Genomic DNA, 18,337 nt, shown 5'->3' on the forward strand with positions numbered 1-18,337 from the left:
ATGACTCTTCATGAAGTGAGTCAAGGAATGGTGGAATGTAAGTGAACTTATTGACCTCTGCAGAGAGGAGTCACTTCTTTCCCCTCCATAGGTATCTCCTGCAGAGCTCAACCCTTCCCTCACCTGCAACAAACACAGTAATGAGCAATGCTGGTCGAAGTGGGTGTGATGATTCAGAAGAGACAGAGCCATCTCTTCAAGGCTGGTGTGCAGGTTGTTGTTCCCAGCCTGCTACCTTAGGTAGTTCTCTCCTTATCCTGCACTTCTAGCAAGGCTGTCCATATAATGGACTTAATTTTGTAAGAGTAAATAACTGTCATTCTTAAACCAGTACTGCTGTGGTTGATCTGATAAGAAATGTAATAACCAACATAATTTCTGGTATTCTATTTTTTTTCCTATCTTCCCTGGAATTATAAAAATCAACAGACTTGCAGTGATTATCTTCTAAGGTCCAAAGGGCAAAAAACATCCTTTCATAGATGAGGCAATTCCCTGTTTCAGTAGAAACTCCAGTAATTATTTTTGCCTCTAAACAGCTTCTTTTGGTTTTAAATGTTCAAATTTACCAGTATTGATTCCCCAAACTCCAGATTTTCTAAACTTCACAGATCAAATATGGAGTGACTGGGTTTTGTTTAATATTTGTTTGAATCAAATCCTTCATCAAAATATTTGGTCAACATTGCTTAATAAGCAATGAAGGATTTGATTAAATTCCAAATATTTTGATGAAGGATTTGATTAAATTTCCACGTACCTCCAGCCATTTAGTTCTTTTTACATGTAAGGTTGTCACAAGGAAAGTTTGCTGACAGAATTTTTTTTAGTGTGACTGAAGYATGAGTTAGTTCTTTTAAAAGCGTGTTTGCATTTAAAGAACAATTTCTGGTCAAGTGCAGTTCAAATGATTCCATGAATATCCTGTTTAGTAACAGAAATTATTTGTTTGGAGTTGTGTCTGTATTTTGCAGTAGAAAAGAAGAGTGAAGTATATATTGGGTTTTTATGGTGTCTATAACCATATMGTTTCTACAGGAGATCTTAAAAGTTGATCTTTGTCAGCTAGAGAATSGATGTCTTTATCTCTTGAATTTTCCTCAACCATCTGTTTTGTGGTTTTATTGAACAAATAATTTTGAGATGTCAGGCCTGAAGAAGAGGTTTGTAAAGGACTGAGAAAGGAATCTTCTTCAAACCTTCTGAAGCAGTCAGCACACTATAAAAGAGTTTCTAATTGTTTCTTTCTCACTGATCTGGGAAACAAAGCAAAGGAAAAATTGAAAAGATGTTGCTGTTCGTACTTTTCTATCCATAGATGRAACTTGAGAAAATGGTGCTTTTCTATTGTTTATTTTAAACCTGAATGAAATCTCATTTGATGCCCCTAGTTCATTGAAAGATACAGAATATAGTCAAGCCATATATTATTTTATGGACCTTTACAYGTTTCACAACTTCAGGTGGAAAGATGGAGAACTGAAGGCTGGAAGGAAATCCTCCTTGTTTAATACAAATCTTTTCTCCAAGCTTACTGTCTCTTCACTGACTAATTATTAAAAGCATTTCCCCYCTCAAACATTTCTTATTTGGCTGCTTTTTCATTTAGATTTTTTGCAAGAATGGCAAAAGTCYGAAAAGGAGCTATAATAGCCATAACTGTAAACAGGACTACAAGCCTTGCATCTTATTCCACTGTATTGGTTCCTCAAAAAATACCAGACTGCAATAGCAAAATTACTGTAGCAAATCACTAACTTTGTTTGTATTCGCCAGGCCTATTTTTCATGATTAATCTGCCCAAAACACTTATCAGCTAATTGTTTTAAAATGAGTCACTTCACCATTCTCTTTCCAGATACAGAATTGAAGRAATGATGAAGGGTGGTGATCAGCACTAATACATTTCACAAATGATACATGGCCTGATAAAACGGCTTCTTATGGACAACTGGTCTTAGCTTCTGCTGCACRTGCTATAGTTTATCCTGAAATCATCATAATCTGTTTTTGAGCAGGAACATGCTGGAAGGTAAGCAGACAGATGTAAAAGTATAGAATCTGGATGACGATTTCCTGTGTCCCAGCAAAGGCTGCAGCTGAGTGGATGATTTCAATGCACTGCACCTCCAGGACTGAGAGCTCATGGCTCTGGCGTGCAGAAACATCATTTACTTTGCTATGCARGCAGCCCATTGTTTATATAGGAACGAGAGCTGGGGGTCTGGAAAATGACACAATCTTGTTCAGAGAAGAGAATGTATCCCAGTCTGTCTCTCCAGAAATGCTGGAGAAGATATCTGGTCTTTAACTGTATTAAATCTAAACTTCATAAATTCATAAAAGCCCAGTATGAAGCTTCTCATGTCTACTTGTCCATAATGAACCTCACATCAGTCCAACCATTCTACTCATTAATGAAATAGTTTGAGTTTTGTGCAGTTAAGCAAAAAAAATAAAGCATGAAGGACTGGAAATAAAGAAGACAGGGAAAAAGAAAGCAGTACTGGAGGTGAAACAGAGATAAAAATCACGCCACAAAGAGAAAAGAAGGGGAATGATAGAAAGCAAGAAAAAATAGACAAATAATATAATGAAATAATGCAAAAAAATACATTTTCATTAATCTTTTAATTATTTTCTATAAACATCTGTAAATGTAAGAGTATTTTTCTCTCTGAAACAACACACTGAAAAGTAAGTAAAAGACTGAAGGAAACAAGTTGCAAGGAAAATAACAAGTGTAAGGAAAATAACTTTGGAACTATTATAAATAAAAACAATTTGTAAACAATATTACAAATAAAATATTTTTAAATGTTGATGTTGAGTGAATAATGTAACAACTAAGAAACTTGAACCACAGGTTTTGTGTTTGGTGGGTTTCAGAGCCTCAAAATAATTCTGTATTTTGTCAGGCAAGATTTTGGGGGTGCTCATCTGCATGGAAATAGTAGAATTGGAGAAAACAAACAACTCTTGGATATTAAACACTTCTGTAGGTGTAAATGTTCTCAGACTTAAAAAAAATCAGTAATTACTTTCAGTCAAATAAAACTGAAAAGAAGTAGAAGTGGAAAAGCTTAAGTTTTCATTTGTGTAATTTGAATTGATTTGATGGGTAACACTGAAGGGCTGCTTAACAGAGCCAGGAAGGACAGCAAATACTGGGAGCTACCTATTCCTTGCCAGGCACGCAGCTTGCCTGCCCTCAGGCAGCTTTAGAAAGAGTAATAGAAAAGCTCCAGGTTCCCAGKAGAGCCTTGCAGGGATAACTGCAGCTGCAGTGGGCCAGGGGCTTCATGGCCATGTGTACAGTGTGAGTCACAGTAGCACCAGAAAGCTGGGATATCCAGGGACTTGGTAATGCAGAGGACAATCAGTCAACCACAGAAGTGAAAACTGCATCTCAAAATGAATACCTTAAAATCAGACAGATAACATGGGCTGAAACTGATATCTTTTTCAGTCTCTACATTCGGTCTGTTTGTCACTGCATTGGCAGGAGTTGTTCAGCAGCACTGCCATTCCCACCGGGAGCTGCATCGCCAGCCCGGGGAGCTGCTCCTCTTGCACGCTGATGCTTTAAAGCCTCATCCTTCCATTGCTGTTTTTTTTTTTCCTTTTTCCTCTTAAGTGTTGCACCTCAGTGTTTTGTCAGTCATCCCCACACCCCCTGCTTTTATTTATTCAGGATGTTTTGACTTATAGCTAGTGTTTGAGGATTCTGCTTTTAACCTTCCTCCCTTTTGTGCATTTGGTGTTCTGGGAAAATAACAAGAAATAATAACTTTACTCATAATAATGAGCACAATGTGTCCTTCAGAGATCTCCAAATTGACATGTTTCTTTTATTCCTTCATTTGTTCTTCCTATGTTCCTTGAGCCAAACATTTGATCATCTGTTTAATTTCTAAGACTGCTAGAATATTTTATAAATCACACATCTTGAGAAGAATATGTTGTACATGCCTGGTATCATTCCACACCCATTGAATCACTGTTGGGTCTTCTGGGATACATTGTTGGATAATAATATAAATTATATAACGTCCTTTTTCTAAATAATTTCTTCTCTTCCTTGCCCTTCTCTGTATTTTTCTTTAGTTTTAGAGCTGAATGTAATAGCAACCAAAAAAAAAAGATTTTTTTTYCCCRATATCTAAATTTTGCGTGCAAGCACTATTTTTTTCAAGTAGGCATGAGCATCAGCTCTAATTGACAAAATAAATAAAAATTCTCAATTAAAAACTTTCCCCAGTATTGTTTTCCAGAAGCTGGAGAGTACACTTTGTAAAGGGCCATTTATTGTGTTGAATATTTTTTATGCATTTCCCAAGAGAATTGACAACCAGCATCTGTTAGAGATATGAGACTCTTAAAGGTAGCTTGAAACTGGTGCTTAACAATCTTCCCCCACTCCAAAAATAATCAATCTTTTTAATGAACTGCCATGTTAATTGGCTGAACCTTCATCTGGAACAGCRTTTGTAAAACATACTGTGGCTTTGTTACAAATAGAAAGTGAGCTTTTTGTCTTATTTATATTTCATCATCAAATTCAAAGTTTCCCTAAATCACAGTTTATTTGACTCCCCTTGAACCTCATGGTAAAAAGGCCACTTACAGTGACACTGCCCCTCCCACAGGGCATCCTTCTTGAGAGACAGACATGGATTTGAAGAATGGACCACTCAGTGGATAAGGAACTGMCTGGATGGGCACAAAGAGTTGCAATCAATGGCTTGATATCCAAGTGGAGGTTARTGATGAGTGACATTCCTGCCATCTGTTTGGACATCTTTATTGGTGATGTGGGCAGTGGGATTGAGGGCACCAAGGTGTGTGGTGCAGTCAACACTCACCTTCCAGTTCCTAAAGGGTACASGAAACCCTGAGAGGTACTTTTTACAAGGGCACATAGTGGTGGGACAAGAAGTGATGGTTTTAAACTCAGAAAGGGTAGGTTTAAATAAGATTAGGAAGAAATTCTTTACTGTGAGGGTGGTAAAGAACAGGTTGCCCAGAGAGYAGGGTATGCCCATCCCAAAAGGTGTTCCTGGCCAGGCTGGATGGGGCTTTGAGTCACCTGTCCTAGTGGAAGGTCTCCCTGCCCAGTGCAGTGGGTGTTGGAACTAGACTATCCTCAAAGTCCCTTCCAACCCAAACCATTCTATGATTATATTATATTTGTGATGGGAAAACAGACCATAAAAGAGTGGTTCAATGATTGGGACAGATAACTGAAGCAGATTTGAATGGCACCATCACTCTAGCACTCTCCCTGCAATTTAGACATTTCTATTTTGTACAAGAAGGCAAATGATGCTTGCTAATAGGCTGTTCTCTCTGTTCAGTGAATGCTTGCAGGTCAACATGGTCTGACAGATTTTTCTTCTCATAYTGGAATTTTATTCAAAGGAAGACTCAGAATTTATGTGAACAATTTGCATTTCCCCAACCATCATGAAACACTAACAGCTCCTTTTTTTTTTCTCTCTTTCTTTTTTAAAGCTCTCTGGAAAATTTCTGAGGTGCTCAATTTACYGAGTAAGTGCAGCATATTCAAAGGAAATAGATTTTATCTATTACTTCTACAACACTAAGTCTGTAAGCTAACAATCTGATGCCTCATTTTCCAACTTTTTATGATTGTTTGACTAATATAGAGGCAAGTTTTAAAAACAAAACCTTTAAGCTATGTTCTGTCTAGACAAAAAATATCTTTTTTTTCTTCTCAAAGAAAGTTGTTCAGAAGAAATTATTCAAGRAATTCTTGTCAGCAGAAAAAATGGTGTTAGCTTATTTTGGAAGAACGGGACATTTTCTGCAGCCTGAAAAGAACCGAGACACATTTGCATTCTCGCATTCACAGTATGGGAAAACCATATGAGGAAAATTCCCTATTTGAAGTAATGTTCTTCACCTCTCGTAATCAGAACTAAACCAAAAAGTCCACCTGACTTCCTAGACCTTTSTTAACTGTTGAACTGAATCTGTGAAATCCCTGCTCAAGAAATTCAGGTTCTTCTCAGCCAAACCCAATTACCTATCATCCCATGATATGTCATGGTGTGGTAAAGAACTGACTAGAGGAGAAATAAAAGCTGAATCCGCTGACATTCTTGTTGTTCCTTCTAAATAAAGAAAATAATTCTTCAGGCTTCATTTGAGTCTTTGATCTGTCTGCAATAACTGAATGAAAAACAATGGCACCTTGCTGAATTTCATCTACAAAAGCATTTCCTGAAAAAAACCCCACTTCTCTAAGTCTTTCATGGTTCCATGAAAGTTTCTGTTTTGACCTTGTCCCTATCAAAAGGCTGATGGGAAAAAAAMCAAAACAAACCTCACAAACAACACCACACCAGCAAAACCAAATTACATTSAAACCTCCAGATTCCTGCAGTCAGGTTATTTGAGCTCTAAAGATATCCAGTCACCATATCTTCTCCCAATAGGGAGAGCTTGGTCAGTGTATTTTGACTGCATCTTTCATTAGCAGCTACCTCTTTGTCTCTTCCATTTCAAAACCTGCACATAATTTTCCTGGTATCTAGTTGTTTGATGAAAACTCAGAAAAGTGACAAAATATTTTTAGACTAATCTCTAGGGATCACTAGTACTCTTTCCAGTGTTCTACCTTGGGCCTGGAAACAGGCACTCACTTCAACATTCCACTTCAGCAGAAGTTTTTCCTCATTTTAATGTGTCCTAATAAGGGACACGTTTCAGTGGCTTCCAAACAATGTAATTTTCATCTGATTAAATGTGTATTTAAGCACAAATTTACAGTTGTTCTATATGTAATTAAAGTTACTTCTATTAGATATTCCAATATTAAGGTTCAGGTCCATTAGCCAAAGTAATAAAGTGAATTATAATAATTTAAAACAGTAGCAAAGACTGAAATCTTATGGCTATCCATACTACCCAAACAAACAGAGCCCCTTCTGTCCAGACATTCAGACAGCAGATTTACTGAGCAATTAGCCCGGAAATTATCGGTGCTAATACACATGAAGCTACATCAAAGTCTGCAGGTCATCATCAATGTAAATACTTTATGCTGAAATAAATATTTACAGGCATTTCTAGGTAGGAGGAGTCTAAAGGCATGAACTATCAAGATAGGCCTCGGAGTGCCTGTAAGCCAATTCATTCACACTGAGCTGTAATTTCTGGCCACTGTAGCAGCTTCTTAACAAATTGCTGTACCCCTCTCCTTCAGCAGTTGCTTTACCACCACCAACCACCAGGGATTCAGTGAGATATAAGGGCATCTCTCAGAGTGTGGCAATAATTTGGGTCTGGATAAGCAAGACCTTCAGCACCAGGATGCAAGGGCAGCGGAGCAGGACCCTTCATGGTGCTGGTTTTCTGGAGTCACTTCATTTGTGTGGTGGGACAGCCCCATGGTAAGGAGTCAGCTGGTGACTGACACCTGTCATAGCTTGTGTCCACTCCCCCACATCGGTGCATAAGCCCCTGCTGTCTTCTTATCCATATTGTCCCCTGCCTCTTGAGAACATGGCTTCTGCACTATTTCTTATATAATTTTCAAATCAGCTGTTTTTCATCCATAGCTAAAGGAAGGAGTAGGCAGAGAGGAAAGTCAATTATTTTATGAATTTAATCTACCTCTCTCAGGAGAGTCAGCACAGACAGTCAAATTTGTATCCCCATACACATCATGTGACCTAGTTTATCAGATTATGTTGTATGTTATGTTCTTTTATATTTAAATGCCAAAGACAATATGTGTGATCAGTGTTTAGTAGAGTGAAGCCCTTCCAGTGCAGCACTTCCTGTGTTTGAAGCAGCATATACAGTTCAGTTGGAAATAAGAAAATATGTCTTTGGTAGCAGAGAAAGCTAGAATACMCTGGAGAAGGCCTGAAGGAATAAATATTACATTTCCTCAATGTTATGCTCAATAAAGATACAGAGCCACAACTGTGATATGAAAGAAACAAAGAAAACATGAACTGACTGTAATGGTGTTCCCATGTATTAATCAAACATGCCCTAAATTTTTGCAATCCCAAAAATGTATACAGATCCCTTGATCTGTCCTGCTATTCCCTGCTTCCACAAGTTTATTAGAGAATGAAACTGAATGTCCTGTCATTGTCAGATGACTCCTGGGGCTGAAGTCCCCAAAGTAGTGTGTATCTTTTATAAAACTGGGAAAACGGTCAGTATACTGGGAAAAAGAATCAGACTCTGATGTGAAGGAGGCAAGGGATGTTATGTCTCCGATGGCTGGTTGAGGAAAAGAGGACATTTTGCAACAGTAAAGAAAATAAGATATTTTCTTCATCAAGCCCCAATTTTCTGCCAACAGAGGCATCTGCTAACCCCTYCCAGAACTTCTGCGTGTCACTGAGCACACTGAACATGCCAGACTGCCTGATTTCAGCTGTCAGACAGGTTTCTCCTTATTTACCTTCTGCATTTTCTTCTTGAAGTCTTTGTTATCCACATGATAATAGTGTAAACCTGCACTGCTCGACATAGAATCTTTTTGCCCCTTCTGTTAAATCTGAAATGAAAGTGGGGGTAAWATGACCTCAACACAGTTATTAAACCAAGAGTAGAGTGAGGAGCAACATCAGGAAAAGTTTTGGGAAGATAGGGAATGGATGAATGCTGCATAATACCTGCTGATAACAGATTTGGGGAGATTGTGCATAGCTGAAAGCAGTTTGTAGCTGCCTTTTAAGCACATCTGGAGCCAATATTTAGCAGGAAGCATACACATGGCAATCATTACAGCCACATTAAGCCATTGGGCTAAGAAGGAGAGATGATTGCTTTCAGAGATGCAGGGGTCTCTCTTGTGGTAGAGAGAGCAGCAAAGTAGWGAGAGCAACTGCTGCTTCCATAATGGTAATAAATTCTTCCCAAGACTTATTGTGTCAACAGGCAAATTCAGCTCCRAAAGCACATTCAGCCTGGAACAGAATACATATTTTTCCCACAAAAATGACAGCTATATTTCTAACATTCAGAGTTAGAGTCATAATGCTTTAAACATGCCCTGATTGCTTGGTATTTGTAAGAAGGTGAAATGAAAGTCTTCATTAACCCATGTTTAGAAGCTTTTGCTGCTTGATTTRAATATAATAAGTCAGTTTGAACATTTCTAACTTTCATTGTGTTATGTCTCATGACCTTTTTCTGTGCTTGGYCACTGGTATTTTATAATTTTTATGGTATTTGATTTTACCTTACAAAATAGCATTACATCAACTTTCTCTGCAAACTTATGAAGACAGATAAAAGTAATTATTTTTATTTTTAAATTATATTCTGCACACATTTTTTATTTTATAGTTCAGAGTAATAGTTATTTAACTGGATCTTGGAAAATTTTATGGAGAAATTAGTTACCATTTTTTTAATAAAGATGTTGCAATGTTTGAAACTTGTCTCTACAGAGACGATAATAATACCATCTGTCCTCTGGTTTGTGAGAGACAATAAAAAGATAATTTAATTGAAGTTGGACCACAGATTATTGCAGCAGAAATAATTTTAGAAGAAATGAGACTTAGCAGGATCTTCTTTTCAGGGGAAAACATTATTTTCATCAGAAAATGCCCCTTTATCAAAGCACTACTTGTAAAGAGAAAAAAAACCTGCATACTTTTCACATCAATATTTTGACAAGACTTCATATTTCTAACCCATCTGTCTTATATTTCAACTCAAGGTATTTTATTTAAATGTAAGCTAATTATGTTTTACTCGTATTTATTGTAATGGAAATCTTTAAAAGTAAAAAGCAAAACAATGGTTTAAAATTGCCTGAAAAAAAATCTTTTGATATAATTTCTCTTTCATTTAATTTGGCTTTGACTTACAATACTTTTTTGGTAAACAAATAAAAAATAGAAGTTATATCCAATGAATTATAATAAACATTTGGAGAACACTATGCAAAGAAAGATGAAGGTTCTGCTATATGAAAAGTGATGATTACATAAGGAATCAGAGTGAAATACTAACTGCTTTCTTCTTCATTAGTAAAAATGTACCTTTATGACATTCATTTCTTATTGTCAAATGCAGATGTCCATGAGAAGTATAAAAGAAAAATGTCTGTTTAGATGCAGTTTGTCTTCCCTGAGAATCCAGGGAAACTGCAAATAAAATGATATACAGGGTCAAGACAAAATGGAAGAAAATCAGAGTATGCCTTGGATAATTTTTTATAATCTTCRGGAGACATCATAAAGGCAACTCAGTAATCCACTTACTCCTTAGCATCTCTGATTTWATTTTCCTCTGAAGCAAGGTTCTGGGCAGTGAGAACTACAGAGCAGCTGCATGGTTCTGTGGAATTGAGGATTCCTTCCCCARTAAATCTATTTAAAACATTATGAAAAAGAAAACAGGCTTCTCTCTAATGTCTTTGTGAGGTGAATGTGAAAGGTCTGAATAGGGTATGAGATATTACTGAGATGTATTTCTCAAAGGGCTTCCAAAATTGTTTAATATAATGTTAGATTCCTTTTCATCTACTGTCAGCATAAGAGACAGCAGAAGAGAAATATGGGCAGTATTTGCCTTTAGAGAAGGCTTCATGCAGTGTCTAGAAGGACACATGTCTTAGAAATCAACTCATCTTTATCTTGAAAAAAGTTGAATATTCACCAGCACACTCTTTGACCAACAATACTGTGATTTGTTCCTGTTCTTACAGGATCCTGTTCAAAGGAAACCTTGAAGCAAATTACATGAAAAGAATTAAGAGAAGAAGCCCCTCAGTTTGCACCTGGGCAAGCAAAACAAGACATTTTCCATGATTCCATGGATGTGTGTGTTTCCATGTGTCTGTACCTGTGTGTGTGCACATCTGTACATACACACAGAGTACAGACACCTTTGAAATCTGCTCATATATTTTTTTCCAACTCAAGGCCTTTAGAAAATCACATACCACACACCACTTCTAGAAATAACAATTGTGTACCTCAGTTTTTCAGAAAATAAAGTACAGACAAATAGATTTCAGAATAGGACTTGGAAACATTCTCYTAATTTCTAACTGTATGGTATGTTGCTGAGAGAACGATGTTAAAAACTTATTGGTGTACACTCCAATTTGCTTCCAGATAATTATTCCCTGTTTCTAATTCTCCATTTGTATCTATACCAATTCCAAAACCTAAGACTCTCTCTCCTATCGGAATATTCCTTCTGAATTTTGCAAGGAAATAACTTCCAGCAGCGGGTCACATGAGTAGATTTACTCTCAAGAATAGATATCCATRGGATAGCACCTTGAAAAATTCTAAATTCCTGGTCTTTACCTGCTCTGGACAGCATGCAATCTGCTGTTTGTTGTACAGAAGGAAAATGCAATGCTTTTAGCATCTTAGCTACATTCTTCAAAAAAAGAGTAGAAAATAATACTATTAGTATAATGCATGTCCTATCATCTCAACTGACCTCCACTGAATTAAAATTCTGGTTCTGGCTGCTTTTATCCCAGTTATTCTTTTTTTCCCATTTATTGTGTCCTTGAGTTACTTTCCTGTCTATGACATATTGGGCTAAATGAATTGTTCTGTGCAAGAAAAGATTAGATTTTCATGCAGCAAGTGCTTCCGCCACTTACAGTGCATAATAAAGAATAAAGCAGGCAGAAAATTTGTATTGAAGAGGAATCTAGTTTTATCACAGTAAATTAATTTTTTGTGCTTCACTGATTATTGAAAAATAAAAGAGATGGAAAAATGTCTGGATTATACAATGRCATCACTTAAAATAAAAACACAACTGAAAAAACCCTTACCTTTTGTATTCATACACAGTAAATGCAAAAAATTTAGAGGCTCAATTTTTTTTTTTTTTTTAATTCTTGGAAATATCACCACATTCATAGGAATTGYTAAATTGAGTTGAGCTTCATGATCACTTTAGATTCACTCTGGATGTATGAATGACCTGCCCTATAAATACAGAGTAACTCCTGTCTACATCACACATATCACTTGTCTTAATTCAAAAGCTGTTAGTGCACAAGCACTCACTGTGATTTTTGCATTTTATCTAGCTTTAAAATACAGACTGAAAGCTTTTCCTGAAGTAAYTTCTAGCTGAATACTACATGAGTAATTATTAAACAAAGAATATTATCAGCATGGTTATGTAGCCAATGCGATCCTTACCTGATGGAGGAAAAGAGCTGATGAGAGACATCACCTTTCTTRTAAAGTTATTCCAGCAAATAAATAGTCTTTAGAATTCTAAATYTGTTTTTGGCAGCTTCCCTCATCAAAGATTACTGAACAAATCAAGATGCTATAGGAGAACATCATCATKTTTGTATATTCATAATTTATGAAAGGATGGGAAAGAAGATCAAAAGGTCAAGTTTATTAATACAAAGATGTTAGAAGAACTTCASAGAGATCTGTGCTTTTCAATGTATATGTAACTGATTAAAACGATGTAGAGAAAGGACAAAAGTTACTCTTAGTATTTCAGAATATTACAATTAAATCTGTCTTTGGAGAGAGGACCATGCTGAATAAGGCAACAATAAAATGATAGAAACCATCAAGTACACTAGAAAATTCTGTAAATGAAGAAAATCATAAATAATAGCACTAAAAGGACTGTTCTGCCAAGGAAGGACAGATAGTTATGTGACAATGTSAAGAGAACCCTGAGTTAATGCTAAATAAACAGCAAATAAAATAATATTAATTATTAAAGACGATCCAATAAAGTRAAAAAACATCTCTGTGAAATTGTGAATGTCTATGATTCAACTGAATATACTTCATATTCTCTGTCTAAATGAGGCTACAGCAAAGTAGGAAAAGGACAAAGTAGGACAGCAAGAAACTAACTTCTAAACTTCTGAGGAGATTAGTTTTATTAAGAATGCTTCAAACAGGTAAGACACCCTACATCTTAGGATAGAAGCAAGAGGAGTCTTTAAAGCAAGAAGACATGGAGAAGGTGATGAGAATGCTTCTGCTGTGTTTATCAAAATGCAAAAGGTGAGGAGAACCACACCAGGTTTACAGGGAACGGCAGGAAAGACTGTTCCATGTTGTCTACATTGTTCTTGAGAAATCTTTTGCTTTAGGATTTTTTGGTAGATCAATGTATAAAGACATCCAAAGAGAATTGAGGCCATTTCATGTATTTTTTCATGTATTATCATGTATCATGTACATTTTGTGTTGATTTATTTTGGTTTTATCATCTTTGTATGACACAATAGTTTWACATAAGTAGCAGCAAGCAGCAATTTTTTGTAAGTAGAATGAGATATTCATGACTCTGACATAATGATGTACGTATTCAAACAGTCTGGATACGGTTTCTACAGCAGAAAGCTTTGCTTCCTGGCGGCCTTCAGCCATACTTTCTGCAGGCGTCCACTTGGCTGCTGCCAATGATGAGATGCAGCCTGTTACTGACTTCCTCTTTGGGGCAGGGGTTTTTCTACTTCTGCATGCTATCATCAAAGGCAGTAAAAGTTCAAATCAGGCAAGTGGCCCACCCTAGGGTTCTGGTCAACAGTTGGTTGAACATGAGCCAGCCGTGCCCAGGTGGCCAAGAAGGCCAATGGCAGTCTGACCTGGATCTGGAATAGTGTGGCCAGCAGGAGCAGGGCAGGGATTGTCCCCTGTATTCGGCAGTGGTGAGGTCTCACCTTGAGTGCTGTACCCAGCTCTGGGCCCCTCACCAGGAAGGACATTGAGGGGCTGGAACGAGTCCAGGGAAGGGCAACAGAGCTGGTGAAGGGTCTGGAGAGTGAGTCCTTAGGGGAGTGGCTGAGGGAGTTGGAGTTGTTCAGCCTGGAGAAAAGGAGCTCAGGGGGAACCTTAACACTCTCTACAGCAACTTGAAAGGAGAGTGTAGCCAGGAGGGCGTCGGCCTCTTGTCCCAGGAAACAAGTGACAGGATAAGAGCAAATGGCCTCAAGCTGTACTAGGAAAGGTTCAGGCTGGACATCAGAAACAATTTCTTCACTGAAAGAGATGTCAGACATTGGATTAAGCTGCCCAGGAAGGTGGTGAAGTCATCTTCCCTAGAGGTGTTCAAGAAACAACTGGATGTAACAGTGCCATGGTCTAGTTGATCATATCAAAGGCTGAATTCAAAAATGATCTCAGAAGTCTTTTCCAAACTAAATGGTCCTGTGATTCTGCATTATTATAGGACGTATCTTGACCAGTAAATTTTGCTAGCTAAAAGGTCTCAGAAATCAAAATATAAAACTCACTCTCCAACAATTAGCACATAAGTTAATACTTAAGAAATTATTGAGATTTAAATTCTGTTATCTGACCTGTACCATCCTTATSTTAGCAGACTTCTCTTCAATGTAATATACTGGGGAAAAATTTTTGCAAGAACCACCAGAATATTCACCCAGAGAGTGTAATACAATAAAAATCTATATGGCAATGTGACCAGAGATTTGGGGTTCATTAACTAGGAAACTGCTCAGCRTTGGCTGACAAGAACTGAATCTTTTACTGCTTGGTACTGCTTGCTAGAGCAAGCATCATAATAGGCAATGCAACAATCATCTAGGGAAAGTATTCAGACAGCAGAAGAAAAATGGACTTTAAAATATCCTGTCAACRGTAGTTGGGAAAATGGTGGAATTTCCCATAGTACCAGAAATGAATTTGAGCCAGTACATTGAAAGTCAGACTGCTCTGTGTTTTGGACTCAATCAGTTTGTTAAATCACATTTTAGATACAAGTCTCCATATGCCAGTCAGTTGTCTCTAATAATTTGGCCAGCATGAAACATCTTGATTGTATTGCAGAAGGGAGACTGAAAACTAATTGAAGTGGAAAAAGATATTCCTTTCACTGGGGAAATAAAGAAGAAAGAAAATATTAGGTTTTGTGATGTCATTCTCTGGGCTTCCAATTTTAATAAAGCAGATGGTTTATRAACAATCAGATTTGAAATGCAGCTCAAAGATTAGACTTCTGCTRCCTTCTCAAAAGCCTTCATGTTAACAGCAATGTTAAATTATCCATACTCTGAAAACTTACCATAAACTAGAAATATATTATATTATGGAAAGCAATGAAGTAAAAATTAAATAGAAAAGTAAGAACTGATACTTATAATTTAGAAAAATTATTTTTGAGAAGCAGTTCCTGACATCATATGAAACTCACTGTCCATGCCTAGTAACAATAAAGATTCAGTTTTATATGTGTACAATGCATCAGCCTGTAATTTTCTGCTGGGTTCCTGGGAGTATTTGTGCCATTCCAGWAGCACACAGGACTTCTGCTGAATTGTCAAAGTTTGAACTCAGGATGCTTTAAGGTGTGCCAGGCTAAGAGGGAAATGACACTGGTTCCCAAGAGAACTGACCTTGGGGGCAGAAACAACTAAAAGCTGCAACAGAAGCGCTGCCACAGGAAAAAAAGGCCTTCTAGGTTTTAGACAACATTGAAAGAAAGTTTGGGCTAATGTGCATTCACACATAACTTAGCAGGATTTGAAGGCTGGGGTGGAATGAAATTAGTTTAGTATGTGAAGTCCTGGATCCCACTGCAATCACTGCCTTTTGTTATTGATGTGAGCATGCATTGCACTCAAAATATTGGCAAAGTAGAAATACACATGTGTATACACAAAGACTATAATTTACTGCTACTATAGCAACATTACTGTAGTGGAAATCTTCAGAATCTAGTAATTATGAGTCCAGATTCTGAATATTAGAGAAAAAAATCAATAGTAATACAGCCAGAATTTTTATACACAGTCACGGCAAGTTTCCAGCAACTTGAGTCCTTTCCTGTGAGGAATATAATGTTTATTCTGATATTTTCTTTACTTTTCTGATATTTTACTTTTGTTTAATCTTTCTAGATTAATTTTTGTGTGTTTACTACCACACTTGTAAGCCTTTTGTCTTTCTTGTTTGATCKGCTCTCTGTGTTACACTGGAATGATCTTTATGTGATGCATTTTATGCATGMTAGGTACTATTTCTTTGTTTTCTGTGATATTTGAAACTAGTTTTGTATAATTCTACTTTTTTTTTTTCTTTTTTAACAGAGTATCAGTGATAGATTTATGGCTATGGGATATCCACTACCAAGCACGTTTGTCCATGTCTGCACCACATCCTGTTGCTTCACTACTCAGTACTCCTGCTGTTGTATCAGACATGCATTTCTCTGCATTACATTATTGTGTCAGAGTCATAAATATCTCATTCTACTTACAAAAATTTCTGCTTGCTGCTACTTATGTAAAACTGTTGTGTCATACAAAGATGATAAAACCAAAATAAATCAGGCATAAACATCATGCCAATTACAGAAATTGTTGCCACAGCTAAAGCAAGTGTGACAAAGCTGCAACAGGTGAAGAAAAGTTTGAACTGAGCACAACTCTCAAGCCTCAGTCCTGAGACCTTGGAAATTCCTTACAAAGCTTGTGGCCTGTTACTGGTAATGGCAATATCCATTACAGGGCTGCATGTTTTTCACAGGGCTCAGATGCAGCCCACCTCATAGAAATCATGGTCTAAGCAGAGTGAGATTTATTYGTGTTTATCTTTAGTAGGCACTGGCATTTGTTATGGTTTTTATTTCATGGTTTAATTAGCTATAGAAACTTCTGCATAGAAAAGAGGTTTTGCTTACAAATTAAACGTTTCTTTGGGAACTATAACAGCTCTGCAGGATGCAACAGGGAGCAGATTTCGTGCWGTTTTAGTGCAGAGGGGAGAAGGAACGGACAGGTCTCTTCCAATGCTATCACTTGCAGATGATTAATGAGAGAGCCTGAACTCTGCAGTGGCCAGCCTTGATGATAAATAATTTCTCCTAAATCTGCAGCACCACCAAGTTATCACTGGTTAACACTTCACATCGGGTACAAAGAAGGAGGATACAACTTCAGTCTAAAATCAGCCAAATTAATTTACTCTGTTAGTGCTCAGACAATTTCTTGATCAAATTAACAGGAAGACTTTTATTACCTTCAGGTGAATTGGGATAGTTCCCACATTGACACATTGACACGTTGCAGAGATTTGGCAGCAATATTTATGAATCCATTTTGCACCAGCACAAAGAAAAACTATGRACAGTTAGTGCTTTTCCACAGGTGCAAAATTAAATCACAGAATAAGTAGATTTTAAAGGACTTCCAATATTAAGTGGTATGTAGAACMAGCTTGAAAATATTTTTAAACCTTGAAAATAAAAATCTGACTGAAAAAAGGCTTGTAAGGCCACAGCATCCTGGGATACTTCCATAGAATTAAGAAGAAGTATTTTCATTTTAATAAAAAAAAATTGCATAAAGAAATAATAAAGGACTGCACCAGCACCTGCTTTATATCTGTATTGTTCAGTGAATGCTAAGAAAGTAAAATGACTCAAGAAATGCTCTAAAAATATAAATTCCAAAGAAACCTTATGTACAAATATTCTTATTATTCCCTGATTCTTTTTATTCCTTTCTAAGGAGTCTGAAAATTAATTTCCATCAAAGTAAATTTTCAAATATTTTTTTTTTAATTTCATACTTTCTTCTTGAATAACTACTCTTTTTCCAGTGGCTCAGAGTTCCTGTACAACTGTAAATCATAATTAAAATATGTTGCAGTAAACAAAATCAATTCAACTGGGTGCTCCTGTTCTCTTCTAACTCCTTCAGATGTACAGCAAATTCATCTTTGATTCTCTTTCATTGGCTTTGAGATGATCATTATTATTTTCGGAATGGTTTTCTGGTATGCACTCTATTCCTTGCTGCATGGAAATTTGGTGAGATGAGTGAAACACAAACCCYATTCCTGCTGTCTGACTGACACTGACATGAATGATGAATGTAGCTTACGGAATTATTATTGCTGAAATAAAACACATCCAAGGAGAACTACACCTCTACGTAAGAATGTGCCATCTTTACAGTGGCTTCTACCAGAAGAATTATGYGAGCCAAGCCCTGGAATTTCAAATGCTGCCTGTTGAAGTGGGAGCAGAAAATAATTGGAATTTCTGATCCRCTGGGTGTCCTGGTCCCTGCCAGGGCAGGGTTAATTTTTGCAGTAGCCAAGAAGATCATGGCCTTGACCTGGATATTATTCTATATCACCTCAGGTCATTGCCAAGGGCTGTGGGAAGAGACTCTTCCAGGGAGAACGGAATCCTTCTGGCTGAGTAAGCTCGGCAGAGGCAGAGGTTGGGGAATGTCGGTTCTGAGCAATCACATGTGAATTGTTTGCTTGTCTTACACACTTTGGAATCCATATTGGAGCTGTTACTGTTCATTTCCTTATCTCATTGCTGTTTCCAGTAACTTGTG

The sequence above is a fragment of the Malurus melanocephalus genome, unplaced genomic scaffold, assembly GCF_030028575.1.
Source record: "Malurus melanocephalus ecotype Western Australia unplaced genomic scaffold, MMel_1.1 scaffold_43, whole genome shotgun sequence".
Taxonomy (NCBI): Eukaryota; Metazoa; Chordata; class Aves; order Passeriformes; family Maluridae; genus Malurus; species Malurus melanocephalus.